Genomic DNA, 19535 nt, shown 5'->3' on the forward strand with positions numbered 1-19535 from the left:
TTTGAAAGTTTACCTTGGTTACTCTCCCTTAGAAGATGAAGTTCTGCTATAGTGTAGATGTTATCCATCAAGTTAACCATGATTATCAGAAATTTCTATGGGATTTTAGAATTAGAGGTTTGGATTCAGTTGATCAGGATTAGATCAGCACCTGCAACTATGATAGATTACTGTGTGCCAGGCACAGGACTAAGCAGTGTACGTACATTGTTTTTTGCAGTATTCAGTTTAAATGTAATCTTGGCTAGCTTTCAACTAGTCTCATAATGTTTTAATTTGTGAGTAAAAATTTTAATAAGGCTACTTAATTCTATAGTTGCATTATAACATGAATTTTTGTGAAGTACGGTGGTCAAAATTTGGTTATAGGCTCTTATTCTCTAATTTTTCATAGGCTTAATTGCTGTTGGTTTTAATGGACTGAAAGCTCTTGAGCGCATAAATCTCCAGTACCTATTACAGTACTTTTTAGTGTTGTCCAGCACCGGTGGCAGTGCCTAGTCCATGACAGAGGCTCAATAAATAGCTTTCAGTGAATGAAGAATGACATAGAATATGGTCTTCATATAATGCAGAGTGTGACCTCATAGTGCCAAATATTTTCAGGGCTGAGTGGTAGGGAAAAGCCCATGGAGAGTATGAGCTTTTAGTTGATGTTTAAAGATTGTAGGTGTCAGAGAGGTGAAGAGAATAGAGACGTATCCTTAGGCCCCCTGAAGCTGATCTAATTTGAATACTGAAAGACCTCTTATCTCCAAATATCTCATTTGCTTATATGACAGAGAGCTTAATTTCCCTCGTAGAGCAACAGTTCATTCACTTACGGAATTGTGTATTTAAATTACCAAAAACAAAAAAAGTCTTTGGGAGGAGTGACACATTTGCACATTAAAAGCTATTGCCTCATTAGTACAGATGGTGTATTCTAACCTAAGCAGGCAGCTCAAATTGGTCTGGACTGATTTGGCTCATGATGGGAGAGGTGGAAGATTCTTTGGGGGGGGGGGGAGAGACACCTGGGGAGGGCTTTGAGGCACCTTTGCCTTAGTGTACATAGTGGGGCCACTGAGAAAGCCTAGATTAGCACAGAGGTAGAGGGGTGGGACATTAAAGACTAGTACTTTTCTACAGAGGACAATTTACCATACCTATAAGTTTCTTTTAAAAAGATACTAGTGATTTATACCTGTATTAAAAGTACAAATGATTAAAATTTGAAATTTGGAGATTATTCTGGAAATGAGCATTTTTGAGGACCATTCATTTCTGAAAATAGGCAGCTCTTACAGCTCTAGAAATATATTTCTTTTGGAAACGTATTTATTTTTAGGTAATGAAACAAAACAAAAAAATTCAAGCTAATTAGCATGGAAAACACATTAAATTTGAGTCAGCCTTTAAAATGTAGCCAATGGCATAAGGTAGATTCCATGATTAATTCATCTTTGTTTCCCCAAGTGTGTAGTCCAGAGGATAGCATGTTGTAAGCCCTCAAAAATACTTACAAATGAATGAAAAAATTGTATCTAGAGTGAGAATCTCCAGCATAATGAATGTGTCATTTTGTGAACTGAATAGTTTATTGTGTTTGTGAGTGACTCAGCATTCTAATGCATTTCTAAAGTCTGATCGTAAGGTGGAAAAACACAGCAAACATTGCAGACCCATTGGTAGAAATGGAAGCCAGTGGGAATATTATAGAAAACAAGAGAAATCTAAAACAAGAAATTCATTGATCAGAAAATGTGGTAATTCCAATAAGTGAACTGGCAAATAACAGAAAATGCTTTATCTATTATAGTGTTTTGTCGATGTCATCTATACATATACTTTAAATCTAGAGCTATCTCTGTCTCCAGTTCCTGGCACAGAGCTCCTAATCCTGACAATTTCTTGAGTAATAAGAGTATTAGGAACATGTTTTCTTCTATTATTTGGTCTTTGACTCTGTTTCTGACCTAAATCCATGTTCCCAATCCCTTGGAATTCAGAGTGCTAGGAATCTCTCTCTCTCTCTCTCTCTCTCTCTCCCTAATGAAGTGCCTCTTGGTGGGCTCCTGGATAGCTTTAGGATGGGGAATGGTTACCAGAAAGATCAAGACATGATTAGAAGCTTGAAACTTTAAGCTCCACCACCCATCCTCTGGGAAGGAGAGAGGGCTGGAGATTAAGTTAATGATCCATCATTCCTATGTAATGAAGCTTTCATAAAAATCCCCAAAGTATGGGGTTCAGAAAACTTCCCAGTTGTTGAATACTTCTGGGTGCTGGGAGAGTGACTCCAACTCTACATGAATAGAAACTCCTGCACTTGGGACCCTTCCAGATCTTCCTCACTGTATCTCTACATCTGGCAGTTCATTTGTATTCTTTATCATATCTTATAAACTATAAATATAAGTGTTTATCTCAGTTCTGTGAGCTGTTCTAACAAATGATGAAATCCAAGGAGAGGGTTATGGGAGCCTCTGATTTGTAGATATGTTGGGTAGAAATTGTGGTTAACCTGAGGACCTACTACTTGCTATTGGCATCTGAACTGGTTGGGGGGGATGTCTTGTGAGACTGAGCCCTTAACCTGTGGCATCTGAATTAACTCCATTTACTGTCAGAATGGAATTAAATTGTAAAACAGCTGATGTCACAGAGGATTGCTTGGTCTTGAAAAAACCCACACATTTGGTGTCAATAATCTTGTGTGTGAGTAAAGGAGAAACATGGTGTTCTTCTTACACACAAACAAATAAACAAAATACCACCACCACCACTCCCTGCCCACCCACTCCCCCCCCCACCCCAACCCCAGCCTATATTGTTAGGGGATGGTTTATTTCTAAAGCTAGCCTGGTCTATCATTGCTTTGAGGTTTTCCTAAACTTAATAACTTTCCTTTCTGTTATCAACAACTTTTAACACATTTAGCATGACATTATGAGTGTAATTCCCTGAGTGCGATAACACGGGCTGCTACCGTTAGTTCTCAATACTGTGTAGAAGCATGGTAACAAATCCTGTTCCCAGAATGAGTTGTCATGTGCCATTCCTGTGAAATGAGCCTGTGTCTGACCGTAGGTCTGGCACGGAGAGCGCCTGCTCTTGCTGACTTTCTGACTGTGTCAGGGCAGAGCTTTTGGGTGAGGCCCTACTAACAGGCAACCTCTTCCTAATTTTTTTCTTTTAATTTGAGATTAGATATTTTTTAATCTCTGGAAATTGGCATTATGTATCTGGAGACATAGAAGAGGATATGCCCTTGCAGACCTGAAAATAAATGGATTTGAGGAAATAAAACTGAAAAAAGGATCATTAGGAAAGCAGCAAGCTGTTGAGAAAACTGTGAGCCAGATATCGTCATAAAGACTTGAAATGCTACAGCAGAGGTGGGGTTTTTTTTTTTTTTTTAATTTTATAGCTCTCTTCATTCTGAAAGGTCATAGCAATAAGGGAGATGAAGGGTTATTCTTTATGATCTCTAGTAATTTAAAGTACTGTAAACAAATAAGTCTTGGAGATGAGGAAATGTTTATTAGCCTTAGGAGGCTTAGCAAGAGTTTAGCTAATATATCGATACACCAGGTGGTTGAAATTAGAAGACAAAGATCAGTCCTCCGGAAGCATTAATATCTTCACAGAACACTAAGCATGCATTCTTGTGATAGTACATGACATCTTCTTCTTTTTTTTTTCTTATTTTTTTTTTAATGTTTTATTTATTTCTAGGAGAGAGAGAGACAGCGCGAGCAGGGGAGGGTCAGAGAGAGAGGGAGACACAGAATCTGAAGCAGGGTCCAGGCTCTGAGCTCCCAGTCAGCACAGAGCCCGACGCGGGGCTCGAACCCACGAACCGCGAGATCATGACCTAAGTGAAAGTCGGACGCCTAACCGACTAAGCCACCCAGGCGCCCCTCATGACATCTTCTTAAGAACAAGAAGTACTGTCTTTCAGACAGAAGCTTGACCAACATAGGCAGTAGTCAGTGAACATGAAGTACTGTGCACGGACACAGGAGTTTGCAGAGACTAGAGAAATAATTGGCAGATCTGTAAAGAGGAACTCGCATAGGGGAATTCCTCTCAGGCCTCCTGTTTCATGTATGCTTTTGACTTGAATTATAATCTCTAATTCTAGAAAAAAACACTTCCTCAAATGAGTGGAGTGATACATTCTCTTAGTTCTTAAATAAAATTTTATATACATATAAAGTGCACTTCCTTTGAGATCCACATTGGACGTGTACTCCTAAGCATATGTGGGAATCCTTACAAAACACTGGAGAAGCTCTTGGTATGCTGTTATTCAATGAGGACAAATATTACCCTGCTCTCCCCAAAAGGGAACATGCATTTTTAGATTAGATAAACATTCAGCGAGAGTGATAGGCTTATAACCATACTGGAACTGGGAATCAGAATGGGGTAAAGGCTCAAAGCAGACAACCTAAACGTCCAGATGTTCCACATTACCCCAGCACATTGTAATCCCCACTCATGGCAGGGTTCTGACTTTTATATCTCCATTGTATATGGGTCCTCTTGATGGGTTGTGTCCTGTGGAAATGAAATTTAAGAGTTGTTTTAAGAACGGGGAAATTTTGTCTTTCCTTTGGGTTCTACAGGGAAGTTACAATAGGTTCATTTCAAATAAATCAATAATAGAGATGATTTCTGGAGGCAATTACCAGAATTGTAGATTCTTAGTGAAGCGGGTCTCTAGTCTTAATAGAAGAATAAATTTCTGTCTAGTGTTTTCCATTTGTATGTTCAGACCTTAAGACTTTAAATTCACCGGGATTCAGTAAACCAAAATGGCCTCTCTGTATTGTGGCCTGCGGGCTTGACTCCTATGGTAATCAGTGAGGAGAAAATTAAGAACAGGAGAGCTTACTGGCTTTTGAACAAGATATTATTATGTTTAGATCTGATTAATTTGTTTAATTACAGAACCCAAGGACTCTGTTTCCTCACCTGGAAAACAAGAAGAAGGGGTAGATAAGTCAGTGGTTCTGGAGTGTTGGCATGTATCAGATTTACCTGGAGAACTTGTTAAAACACACATTAGTGGATCTCACTCCCTAGTTTCTGATTCAGTAGGTTTGGGGAGGCCCAAGAATTAAGGTTCCCAGGCCATGCTAATGCTTCTAACATGGAGACCACACTTTTGAGGATCACCAGGGTAGACAATGTTTATGATTTCCTTCACACTGATATGCTGTGAGCATAATGGGGCAAAATAAGGTCTGTAGTTTTCCTGCTGGAAAAGAAATTCTGCGAAAGCCATTTATCTGCCTGGAGGATATTTGTGTGCAGGCAATTTCTGAGTGATGTTTAAGGTTGTCATCTAATGGCAGCTCTTGTGTCTGTTTATATATGTCAGAGATGCATAAATTTGAGTTGAACTTTAGAAGGTTTGTCTGTGTGCAAGTCATTTAGAAGAAATATTCACCTGAATGGAATTGTAGGAAAGTAATCCTTGGGATCAAACTCCTGTTAAAGTAGCAAACATTTTCTTTTACAAGAAAAATAATGTTATTGCTAATAAATGTTACAGTTCATATTTATCTGAATCTAAATATCTTTAAAAATTTTTTTTAATGTTTTATTTATTTCTAGGAGAGAGAGAGAGAGAGAGAGAGAGAGAGACAGCATGAGCAGGGGAGGGTCAGAGAGAGAGGGAGTCACAGACTCTGAAACAGGCTCCAGGCTCTGAGCTGTCAGCACAGAGCCCGACGCGGGGCTCGAACCCACGAACCGTGAGATCATGACCTAAGCGAAAGTCAGATGCTTAACCGACTAAGCCACCCAGGCACCCCTGAATCTAAACATCCTAATTTGAACATCTAAAAAGTGTCATGAAAATGAACTATGAGTTTTACTCAACATTCCAGTGACCTTGACTAAGTAGCAAGTAATGTGATGTGTGTTTTTACCTGGCAATACTTAGGGACAGGTGGGCTTGTTTTAGGCAACATTGTAATCAACAGTGTATGTGAGGCCTGCTACTTCCTGTGGATCTTTCTAATTAATTTAAGAAATATGTGGCTTTAATAGTCCATGTTTGGGGAAATTTTATTTTGTCACTTTTATAATGCAATATTCATGCAACCATTTTTATGACACGTAAACTATAGATGATGCTTTTTATTTTGTAAATTCTCTGGTGACTGCCAGTGTCGCAGTGAGAAATTGGGCCCAAGATGAACAGACAAGAGCTTCTACTCCCAGTTCCTCCTCAACTATTAGCTGTAACCTTTTTTCCATGCACTGGTTTTATTACCTGGGAAATAGGACTAGTGATAATCTATCTTGTAAAGTTTCTTTGATAATCAAATGGAATAATGCTGATCATACCCGGCACATAAAACGAGTCCATTAAATGTTAGCTATGATAATGTCTGCCCTGTTTGAGGAAGTTTACATACTCTTTCTCTTTTATAAAACATATTAAGTCCTCATTTTAATAGTTATATAAGGAAATATATGAAATCATAAAGTGTCATTTTTTCCTTTATCTTTGTATCAGAATTTGGGTCACAAGTCTGATCTCTAGTTAGGATTAATTATATTTCATTGTGAAGTCAGACATTCAGTCTTTGCTTCTTTCTATCCTTCGTCTATTCAAATAATAAACATTTTTCTTTTATTTGTCGTCGTGGAGATATGAACCTCAAGGAACTCACTTTCCAGTGGGGAGAGATGAGTAGGGAGACAAATAATCCAAACCCAGTTTGTTAAATACTGTCCCTGAATAAAGTTTGGGAATCCAGAAGGGAGAATAACATATTCTTCCTGAGGATCAAGAAATGATTCAGTAAAAAATTGACATTCCCACTAAGTTTTAGAAGGTGTTTGCCAGGTGACCTAAATGAAGCTAGGGAAAGAATAATTTCTTAAGTAATAAACTTTATCATTTTTATTTTTTTATTTTTTTTTATTTTTTTAAACTTTATCATTTTTTAAAAGTTTATTTATTTTGAGAGAGAGAGAGTGTGTGTGTGTGTGTGTGAGAGAGAGAAAGAGAAAGGCAGAGAGAGTGAATCCCAAGCAAGCTTCACACTGTCAGTGTAGAACCCAACATAGAGATCAAACTCACAAACTATGAGATCATGACCAGAGTTGAAGTCAGATGCTTAGCCATCTGAGCCACCCAGGTGCCCCTCAAATATTAAACTTGAAAAGCTCTGGGGGCACTTAGGTGGCTCAGATGGTTAAGTTGTCCAGCTTCAGCTCCAGTCATGATTTCATGGTTTGTGAGTTTGAGCCCTGCGTCTGGCTCTCTGCTGCCAATGTCAATCCCACTTCAGATTCTCTGTCCCCCTCTGTCTCTGCCCCACCATCTCCTCTCCTCAAAAATAAGTAGACATTTAAAAAAGCTATTGAAGAGGTGATAGAGCTTGCAGTGTTAAAAAGCTGTAAGTCCATGTATGGATAGGATAGGGGGTTGGAGGAGGAAGAAGACAGATGAAAGGCAATGCTAGATATTCAGTGACCAGAATCTGAACATGCTAATCTGCTTTCATGCAGAATAATTCAGACTTTGTCTTGAGAGTGGAAGAGGAAATATCAAAGTGTTTAAGAGCGTTACTGACTTGATCTGATACGTGTTTCACAAAGATATGCAGAAAAATCCAGTCTAATCCATATGCTCAAAACAGCAGTCCACTAAATGTATGACCCTTTTAAAGTTTCCAAAGACACATCTTCAGCAGACTTCTTTTTTGCTAAGAGTTAAAGAAATTCCTCTTTTCAGTTGTGAAGGCAAATGATAATTTTGTGAGTGTTTTCCTTATAAGATGCTAAAATGATGATATTATTCATTTAACGAGACATTACATATTGCTTTTAGAATTGTAAAATGTGTTGGATAGTAGCTGCTAAAAAAAACCAGGTGAAAATATTGACTATTATATCAAATGCTGTGAAATTCTTTGTAAACAAAGCTTTATTAGTGAAAGAATTTGTTTGCTGCCTGTACTTACTGCTCACTTGAAGTCATAATTGTCCTGTATTACATCAGATTTTGTTCCATGGAAAGGATTTTGATGTTGTGAACAGAATATTATAATTTTGAGTTAAGAAAAATAAGGAACAGATGAAGAATTAAAAATCTATATTCTATTTTTATGCAGATATCTTTAGTTTTAAAATACTCAAAAGAAATATATAAAAACTTGTCCATTAAAAGTCCCAAATAAGCAAAAATATCTTACCTGAATGAATTTTCAAGTTTTCACTTAATAAACCCTTAATAAAGGTAAACTCCTTCAATTTGAAAACTTAAAAAACAATACCTTAGAAGATGTGAATTACTAATTTTTGTTTTATGAAAATGACTTTTATATATTTATCCTTAAAAAATTAAGATCACATTTATACCTGTATCTCAAAACTACTGCTAATCAATCAATGAAAAATAAATTAAAAGTATTTGGTGAATGGGAGAAATGAAAAACAAATACAAGAAATTTTTGCTTACCTGTCTTCTGAAATGATTGAGAGTCAAAATTTATCAGTGTTACTTAGGAAGTTTCCTTTGAGAAAAATTTTTTTTTGTCCTGAGGTATGTTCTCTTGAGTATTTTTCAATCCCTTCCTACACAAAACCACAAGATCTCTTAGTCTGTTTTACCTTAAGATTGGAATGCTACATTATTTTGATGTATGTGATAGAGATAATCTGCCACGTGCTCTTTCTTTACAGGAAATTACTTTCCATGCCTTCTGCAAGTTGAGGCAAATTGGAGCACTGAATATTTTAAAATGACTATAGTGGCAAAAAATGAGAGAAGATTTGATTGGATTTTTATCATATCTTTAGACACCTCCAATTTTATAGTCAGAGACAACACATCATAGCTGTGAATGTGAAATTGCTTTCTTTTATATAAGGCTATTGATGGTGAAATAAAGTGCTCATGTAATAATGATTTGGTTAGTTAATAAAATCTGATAATTTTGTTATGCAGATGTAGAACCATTTAGTTATCAGTTATTTTAACCTAAACGAGCTAGTGCATTATCAAGATATTTTAGTTATCATTTATATCAAGTAACATCTGGCACTTTAGAATTATTCTTCTTGGTCTATACAACAACCGGCTGCCCTACATCTTGACCAAATGAGAAAGGCTCCAGAGGCATGGTAAGGATGGATTATAGAATCAGAAGGCAGAACTTTAAGGCCTATTTTGCCACTTATTAGAGAATGAATTTCAGCTGGTCTCTAACTTTTCTGCTGTCCACTTTATTCATTTTTAAAATTGAAATTAAAATAATCAAATTCATAAAGTTATTTCTGAGAATAAAATTAGGTCATTTATGTGAAATTGCTCTGTAAACCCTAAAACCTTATATAAATGTAAGGTACTATTATAATTATCATTTTATTATCACTACTGTAATCCCTTTTCTTTTTTGGGGGGGCTACTGCCCTTATTTTATTTATTTATATTTTTACAAATAGTTTATTGTCAAGTTAGTTTCCATATAACACCCAGTGCTCATCCCCACAAGTGCCCTCCTCCATGCCCATCACCCCCCCTCCCCCCCACACCCATCAGTCCTCAGTTTGTTCTCAGCATTCAAGAGTCTCTCATGGTTTGCCTCTCTCCCTCTCCCCAACTATTTCTTCTCCCCCATGGTCTTTCGTTAAATTCCTCCTAATCCTCCTATACGTGCAAACATATGGTATTTTACCTTCTCTGCCTGACTTATTTCACTCAGCATAACACCCTCAAGTTCCATCCATGTTGCTATGCATGGCTAGATTTCATTCTTTCTCATTGTCATGTAGTATTCCATCGTATAGATAAACCACATCTTCTTTTTTTTAAGATTTTTAATGTTTGTTTATTTTTGAGAGAGAGAGATAGAGTGTGAGCAGGAGAGGGCCGGAGAGAGAGGGAGACACAGAATCCAAACCAGGCTCAAGGCTCTGAGCTGGCTGTCAGCACAGAGCATGACACAGGGCTTGAACTCAACGGACTGGGAGATCATGACCTGAGCCGAAGTTGGAGGCTCAACCCACTGAGCCACCCAGGTGCCCCAAACCACATCATCTTGATCCATTCGTCCATTGATGGACACTTAGGCTCTTTCCATGTTTTGGCTATTGTTGAAAGTGCTGCTATGAACATTGGGGTACATGTGCTACTATTTATCAGCACTCCTATATCCCTTGGGTAAATTGCTAGCAGTGCTATTGCTGGGTCATAGGGGAGTTCGATTGTTAAGTTTCTGAGGAAACTCCACACTGTTTTCCAGAAGGACTGCACCAGTTTACATTCCCACCAACAGTGTAGGAGGGGGCCCGTTGCTCCACATCCTCGCCAGCATCTAGAGTTCTCTGATCTGCTCATTTTAGCCACTCTGACTGGCGTGAGGTGGTATCTCAGTGTGGTTTTGATTTGTATTTCCCTGATGAGGAGGGATGCTGAGCATCGTTTCATGTGTCTGTTGGCCATCTGGATGTCCTCTTTGGAGAAGTGTCTGTTCATGTCTTCTGCCCATTTCTTCACTGGACTGTTTGTTTTTCGGGTGTGGAGTTTGGTGAGTTCCTTATAGATTCTGGATATTAACCCTTTATCTGATATGTCATTTGCAACTATCTTTTCCCATTCTGTTGGTTGCCTATTAGTTTTATGGATTGTTTCCTTTGCCGTGCAGAAGCTTTTAATCTTGATGAGGTCCCAAAAGTTTATTTTTGCTCTTGATTCTTTTGCTTTTGGGGATGTGTCAAGTAAGAAATTGCTGCAACTGAGGTCAAGGAGGTTGTTTCCTGCATTCTCCTCTAGGGTTTTGATGGGTTCCTGTCTCACGTTCAGGTCCTTTTTCGATGTTGAGTATATTTTTGTGTATGCTGTGAGAAAGTGATCTAGTTTCATTCTTCTGCATGTTGCTGTCCAGTTCTCCCAGCACCATCTGTTAAAGAGGCTGTCTTTTTTCCATTGGATATTCTTTCCTGCTTTGTCAAAGATCAGTTGGCTGTATACTTTTGGGTCCACTTCGGAGTTCTCAATTCTTTTCCGTTGGTCTATGTGTCTGTTTTTGTGCCAATACCATACTGTCTTGATGGTGACAGCTTTGTAGTAGAGGCTAAAGTGGGATGGTGATGCCTCCCGTTTTGGTTTTCTTCTTCAATATTAGTTTGGCTATTCGGGGTCTTTTGTGGTTCCATACAAATTTGAGGATAGTTTGTTCTAGTTTTGAGAAGTATGCCGGTACAATTTTGATTGGGATTGCATTGAATGTGTAAATTGCTTTGGGTGGTAATGACATTTTAACTATATTTATTCTTCCAATCTATGAGCATGGAATATTTTTCCATTTCTTTGTGTCTTCTTCAATTTCCTTCATAAGTTTTCTATATTTTTTATCATACAGATCTCTTGGTTAGGTTTATTCCTAGCTATTTTGTTTTTTTGTGAAATTGTGAATGGGATCTGTTTCTTGATTTCTCTTTCTGTTGCTTCATTGTTGGTGTATAAAAATGCAACCGATTTCTGTACTTTATATAATCCCTTTTCTTAAACAGTTATCACTGAGGATACTAAGTTTTGTATCAAGTCTGGTTATCCAGCTCTACTGGCTTGGAAGTTTTGGAGTTAGTCTTATAGAATTATTGGCCTTGTCTGATAAACCATCCAGACTTTGAAATCAGATAACTAGGCATTTCATTGTCTGAAGATCTGAGTATATATTAATTTTGTATTGTCACACAACAAAAGTCTGCATTAGTTATTTGTTTCTTCATTATAGATTAACCCACAACTAACAACATAAACAAACATTTAGTATCTTATAGTTTCTGTGGCTCAGGGATATTATAGAGGAAGCTTAGTTTGGTGTCAGGGTCTCCTTTTAGGTTTCAGTCAGGCTATTGGCTAGGGCAGTGGTCTCATCTTCAGGCTCAGATTGGAGAGGTTGATCTGTTTCCAGGCTCATTACCATGTTTATTGGCAGGTCTTGGTTTTTCAACATATGGATCTCTTCATTGGCAATTTGAGAGACAGAGATGGAGAGACAGACAGAGAAAGACAGGGAGAGAGAAAAAACCAACTGAAGATAGAGGTCATAGTTATTTTATAACCTAATCTTTACAGTCTATTACTTCTACCTATTTTATTAATTAGAAGACAGTGAGTAAGACCAGTCTCTTCTCAAGCGGATTCCACAAGGACAGCAACAAGCGGGAATTATTAGAGGCCATCTAAGTGGTGTCTGCATCATTTATCCTCTGCTTCCCAGGATTCATGGGCCTCTCACATGCACAATACAGTCACCCTTTCCCAAAGTTCTGTCTTATTTTATTATAGTATTAGCTTAAAAATCCAACATCGTAGCTCTACACCAAGACCAGGTGTAAACAAGATTCCTTGGTATAGTTTCTTGAGTATAGCTTTCTGAGTACTGCCCCTCCTAATTTATGGATGTGATAAAGAAAACCAAGTCATCTTTCCTTCACACCCCTAACCTGTAATGATGGAGCAGGCATAGTGTAACTAGTACAAGCATTCTTGTTCTAAAGGAATAAGATGAGAGCCTCAGAGGAATCTCTGGTCCATAAAAATTCTGAAATTTAGCCAGGCATATAATAGAATTTCCTCTCTTAGATCTCAAAGCCTGGGAATACTTCCCCATGGCTCCCAGCTCCACATTTTGGGCTCTTGTTATCATATCCATATTTGATTTGTCATCAAAGGCAGCACGTTGTGTAGCTGAGCATCCCTTTCAGTCTGCTGCCTGTTGGTAAAATTCTAGAGATCTGATGTCCTCTCCTGATTATATGCTATATTCACCTCAGGCCAAATGGACATGTTGCTGCATAAATAACTTTTAAGAACTTTCTAGGTGTTCTGTATACTTTCTTGGGGCTCATTTCATTTGACAAAAGCTTTACCACAAATTTCTTCATGGTAACCCCTTCTCTCCTTTGGGCTTTTGCTTGAACAGATAAGGAATAATGCCCTTAAACATCATAGGAACCTTGTTGCTTGACTGGGGGCCTGCATGGCAGACTCAGCATGTTTCCATTTATTCATACAAAGTTCAAAATGATTGATACTAAGCTTTGTTGTTTAGAGAGTCCCACATAGATACAGAAAACATAGGAGCAATTAACAAAAATATTAGAGTAGTAGATACCTCTCAGAAGAGGGAGAGGGATGTGGGAAGAAGTATACGAGGGGCTTTAAAGTTGTTTTTCAGAGCACCTGGGTGGCTCAGTCAGTTAAGTGTCTGACTTTGGCTTAGGTCATGATCTCACAGCTTATGAATTCGAGCCCCATTTCAGGCTCTGTTGACAGCCTAGATCTTGCAGCCCACATGGAATTCTGTGTCCCTCTCTATCTCTTTGCCCCTCTGCTGCTCATGCTTTCCTTCAAAGATAAACAAACAATAAAATTTTTTTAATTTTCTCATATATTATTCTGGTTGATGGATACACTGGTATTTGTTTTATAGTTTTTACTAAGATGTAAATAAATACATACATATAGGTACTTGATCTCCTCTTTTATCTATATGGCTCATACAGAAGAGCAAAAAAGAAAAAAAGTGTAGTAACTGAAATCCAATAGAGGGAGTGGTTTCTGAAACTGAAAGGAAGTGTAGGAGTTTATGTCTTAAATTGAAGGTAGAATGAATGTCAAGGAGTGAAGTTGTAATGCCATTAAAAGCTTCAATTGTATATAGTTGTTAGGTGATTGAATTGAATTAAATTAATATGCTTGGACTTCTGGCATGTTTTATCAGCCATTTAGTAATGTTTTTCTAAAAAGCAACCCATTCCAGGAGAAGAGCATTAAACATAATAATGTTGCCATTCATCACATCCAGAGCCAGTGGCTTTCTCCTTCTGTTCAGTTTTGTGTTCCATTTCTGTTTTGTGAAGCCAAAGGAAAAAAGACAAGTAAAAGAGTTTGGGGGCAAGAATTTAGCGTACTTTATTGCACAATTTTGAGAAAGTGCCCTCCTCAAGGACAATTATTCTGAATCATTGGTGAAGTTCTGTAGACTTAATAAGGGAAAGAGGGGGGAAGGTTTACTCTTTCATATGTTCATATAGAGAACATGGTTAGGTAATGATATTAAGATGAGAAACGAGCTCTAACCAAAATTTTCTTCCTAAAGCATCGTTCTGATTTGCCATTCTTTTGATGAAAATCCACCAACCTTCAGTGGCTCTTTGTTTGCTTCAAGTAAAAGGCTACTTTGGGGTGCCTGGGTGGATCAGTTGGCTAAGCGTCTGACTTCAGCTCAGGTCATGATCTCATGGTTCATGGGTTCGAGCCCCGTGTCAGGTTCTGTGCTGACAGCCATCTCAGAGCCTGAAGCCTGCTTCAGATTCTGTATCTCCCTTTCTCTCAGACCCTCCCCTGCTCATGTTGTGTGTCTCTTTCTATCAGAAATAAATAAAACATTAAAAAAATTTAAAAAGGCTACTTTCATGATGTGACATACTTTCCTCTCCAGCCCTACCTCTTGACTTTCTACCCCACTCCCAGGACAGTTGGGCTCTGCATGCTGTTAGCTCATTGCTTTTCAGGAATACTCCAAACCATCTCTCTGTTTGTGCTCATGGACATGTCCTCTCTGCCCTAAAGACCTTTCACCGGCTACCTTCTGGTTACCCTCTAGGTGTGGAACATATGCGATACAGAGAGAAAGTGCTCTTGTCTCCTCTCCAGGTTGGGTGTAGTTAGGTGTTGTCTCTGATGGACTTGAATTGATCTTGCCTTGTAAGTTATTTGTTTCCTAGCCTTGACTTTAAGTTTCTTAGAAGGAAGAGACTGTAACTTTGTAGTTTTGTCTTTATGATCTTACAGTGCATTGTACCTGATAAGCCCCTCATAAATGTTTGTTGGATAAACAGATTAAACAGATAGATGCATTTGGTGGATGATTGGTATAGTTCAGAGACTAATGATAAAGGTACAGAAAATAGATAGTTGAGTGGAGTGATTAAGCATGTGGGTTTTAGAAACTGACTACTCAGAATGGAGTATTATCTCTATCATTTATTAACTGTGACTTCTTGGGAAAGTTAGGTAAACTTTCTTGCCTTAGCTCTGTCTAAGCTTAAACCCTTAGCTTAAGGGGTTTAGTAATAATACTAGCTTCATTGGGTTGTTGGAGTGATGAAATGAAGTAATATATGCTAAGTGCTTTAGACAGTGCTGAGATCTACTAAGTAACTCAGTACACTTAAAATTGTTCCAGAAGGCAGTCACTGCATTTAATTAACATACATGAGGGCCAATGAAAAGTAGATCCAGGAAAGAGAAGAGCAAGAAGCCCCTTACCTGTGCATACTTGATACTCTCATTTCCCTGATTATACTACTGAACATACCATATTGAAATTTTTGTGCTAGTGTGTATCTCCATTTTATCCTAAAGATCGGGGTGAGAAGGTCCATATCCTTCCTTTCAGCAAGCAGAGCTTGGTGAAATCACTTGATCCTTTTATGGCCTGTGTTCTAATAACCTAGAACAGTCTTAAAAATTATGACTAAACTGAAAACATGTATTGCAATGTTTCTTAACAGTTATCCCTTGAAATTCTCTCATCTTGAAGTTTAAGTTTAAATGTGCCCTTTACCTATGTGTGTGATTAGGAATGACATAGGTAGGGATAGGTCCACCAGAGGTAAAGTCAAATAAGAGTAGGGGTAAGGCACTGAGCCCAGGAGCAAGGTCCCAGTTACATGGGAATGAGTAACATCAACTAGAGAGAACCCTAAGTGCATCAGTGGAAGGACCCAGGAGCACAAGGTGGGTGTTGTGTCTATACATAGCCACCGCAGCTTCACATTTCATTACAAGATTAAGGAGAAAGTAAAATATGAGAAGAAAGATGAGTGGGTTTAGGGAGATAAGGCTGTGAGTTAATAGCTCACTGTGTGGGGAGCTTCATATATAACAGCCCAGGACACAAATTTATTTGATAAATGGTATCTTCAGGGAATTTCCAGCAAAATAAAAGTTTTCCAATTAGTTTCCTTCAGATAATGTCACTGCCTTATAAACACACGGTAGTTTAATTCATTTTTCATGTGTAGGTTTGCTGCAGATTTAGACAAAGGTGAGTGAACCCAACTTTACTCTCAGGATACATATTTCAAAATGTTGTACCGGTTCTTAGACAGGTAACTTCCACCAGCCAGCCCTCAAGGTGAATAAGAAACACCTTGTTGGCTCTTTGGAACACTAACTCTTCTGGGGCATTACACTTCATGTCTAGTACACTAATTGGCAATTTGGGAACCTGAAGCGATAATGTGTTTCCTAGAAGAGTTGTTACCTCACACCAAGGGAGTAGTTTACTTGCCTAGTAGAATCATAGAATAGCAGAATTTGGAGTAATTTTGAGTCATAATCTATACCAGCCTTGGCCAGAGGAGCACAGGAGAGACAGGCTGGTTGCATGTAGCTCTCATCTCAGAGGCAGCCGTGTAGTTTTCACACCAATTCTGGATGGGAGCCATCACATCATGATAAGACATTTTCCTGTTGTGTGAGTGAGTTTTGTAATGTTTTCTTCAATGTCACCAGACAGGTAGTATGATCCTGACATTGTTCGTCTTGGGGAGAACTTTCAGAAGAATTTTGTTTAACCTACTTCTTTTTTTTTAATTTTTAAATGTTTTATTTATTTCTAGGAGAGAGAGAGAGACAGCGTGAGCAGGGGAGGGTCAGAGAGAGAGGGAGTGACAGACTCTGAAACAGGCTCCAGGCTCTGAGCCGGCAGTCAGCACAGAGCCCGATGCGGGGCTCGAACCCACGAACCGCGAGAGGGCGCCTGGGTGGCTTAGTCGGTTAAGCGTCCGACTTTCACTTGAACTCGCGGTTCGTGGGTTCGAGCCCCGCATCGGGCTCTGTGCTGACTGCCGGCTCAGAGCCTGGAGCCTGTTTCAGTCTGTCACTCCCTCTCTCTCTGACCCTCCCCTGTTCACGCTGTCTCTCTCTCTCTGTCTCCTAGAAAAAAAAAATTAAAAAAAAAAAAGTGCTTAGATCTACTTAATTTAAAACTTCTTGCCAGAATCATTACATATTCACAGTATGTCACAAGCTCCAAGGTATTTTTCTTAAATTTCTAATGCTTTGTCTTAAATGGATTAAGTCTTATTTTACTCAGAAAACACTGTGGCATGTTCCTTAAGAATTGGTTTCTTTTACCCAAGTTGGTCAGAGGTTTGAATCTGACTCTGTGTACTAGCTCATGGCTTAGGGAAGATTTTATATAGCTCCTTCAAGACTCACTGTGCTTCTCTGGGATAATAATAACATCTTATTTCAAATGTTGGTTGTTTGGATTAAGTAAGAGAATGCTTTGTGAAGCTCCCACTACAGTACATGACACATTATAAACTTAAAAGGCTGCATCACATCATAAACTTAAAAGGCTGCATAAAATAGTTGATATTTTTATTCTCACTTGTTCTAATGTAGTCATAAAATGTAATTTTAAAATTTGCTTGTTAATCTTATGTATGTACATAAAATCGTAGGAAAAAACTGCATTTCTTTGAAAGTTTCTGATAATTTCTACTTCCTACTGATTTAAACTAACTTTTAACTTGGTAAAAATGAGAACTCTTTCCCAGAATTTGTCATCCACTCATTTTCCTTCTATGCTAACAATCCTGAATCATAGAATTTTTAATACAGGGGAAAGAGTATTGGCCTGATTATGATACAACAAAATGTAAATCCTTAATTTGGTTAGTTTATAGGTATGTTTCTTGAGCAAATGTTTGATCTTTCTGGATCCTATTTGCTTCCTTGTAGAATAAAGATAATGATACCTCACAGAATTAAAAAGAAAATAATTAGATGCAGTTAGTTTGACAAAAAGCTATTAGGAACTATTTTAATATAAAGGAAATTGGTCTTCTGTAGTGCTTACCAGTCCTCATGGTGAAAATGAAGTGAGGCCCTGGGAGGTTAAGCTCTGTCCAAGGTTGAAGGGTTGGCTTAGTTAATGTCTGTACACATCCTGGGTCTGCTGCACCAGCGCTAGTCAAAATATGCTCTCACCAGCATTTTCTCTGTGAGATGTCTGATAGGAAAGTGTTGTATGGACAAATATGTTTAGGAATGCTGCACATTACAACTCCCCACACCCTTGTACATTCACAGTGCTCATTAATTTATTAAAACCAATTATTCCCCCAGTAGAGAAACTTATTTAACCTTGTATATTTGATGTTGGAACCTATTGACGTCCCTCAGAAGAAAGCATATGCTAGAGAGAGTTGATGGCCTGAGAATGGAAATGATTAAATTATCATAGTACTAATTCATGTTGTTGTCTCCAGAAGAACTCAGAGACCCACATATGTACAGACCCATAGAAAGATCGGTATTCTACGGGGGTCAATCACAAAGATTGAGAGCGTTAGAACAGAAGCATAGTTGGGGTGTAGATGACCTCTCTTTTAGACTTTGTGACTTTCTCAGACAGCCAAGTGAGGATTGTGTGACTGGAAGTTGGGTGCATGGGTCTGACTCTGAAGAAAGAGATCTGTGTTGCAGATACAGTTGTTTTTCACTAACTGATACATTTAATCAATAAATTTGTCAGACCTTAGAGGGGACAATGGAAGCTTTGGCAGTACAGATGTGCAAAGTGTGTTTTCAATTAAAAAGAGAATGGGATCATAGTAGACATGCAGGAATCTCTGACATTTAAAAAGTAGGCATAGGAAGAGGAAGTGTCAATTGCTAATCTTTTATTGCTGTTGGTCCACTAATGCGTATGTCTTAATGACCAGAAAACACTCAGGAAGATTGTGATATGTCTGAAATCCAGTAGCTAAAGAGTAGCAGATTTTGATTTCCAACCCAGGCCTCTTGAATCATGCTGACTTAGCTTTTATCTCCTTCTACACACTGTTAACATTCTCTTATGCACACATCCTTTAGAATCTTGCTCTCATGTGATTTACATAAAAGATATAGAATCAGTTTTGTGGTTTTGGGTTTAAATTCCATAGGATTTGGCAGAAGGCTGTCAGTGAGTCTTTACATCCCTCTTACAGAATCAATAAAATCAGTAAGGGTGTTATCCAGGCTGAGAATAACGGATGTATTATTCTGAACTATTATAAGAGGTTAGGAGAAGAAATTAGTGTTTTAGTGAAGTAAGAGTTAATTGATTGCATTATATGATCTTTTTTCCCTTTGCATTTTAATTTTTAAATTTATTTTTATAGCACAAAGTATTGAATTTTAATGTTTCAATAGGAAATAAGAGAAAATTTATATAATGTATATATGTTTATACTCATATATATTTATATCACAATGATAGAAATAAAAGTCAGTGGTCAATGTAAGAACCAAACTATTGCTGGATTTTATCTTTATCACTTACATTTTTGTTGTCAGTGCCTAGGTTTTGTTATTAACCCTTTTCAAAATAGGTATTTCCCATCTGCAATAAAATGGAAATGCTTGGGTTTGCTGCAAGAATGTTGAAGATGCTGATGCTGAATGAAGTGGTGGAATCTGCAATGAAAAACTTAGATCAGAAGCA

This window comes from Hyaena hyaena, unplaced genomic scaffold (assembly GCF_003009895.1).
Source record: "Hyaena hyaena isolate Hyena2069 unplaced genomic scaffold, ASM300989v1 scaffold_1026, whole genome shotgun sequence".
In the NCBI taxonomy this organism is placed as follows: domain Eukaryota; kingdom Metazoa; phylum Chordata; class Mammalia; order Carnivora; family Hyaenidae; genus Hyaena; species Hyaena hyaena.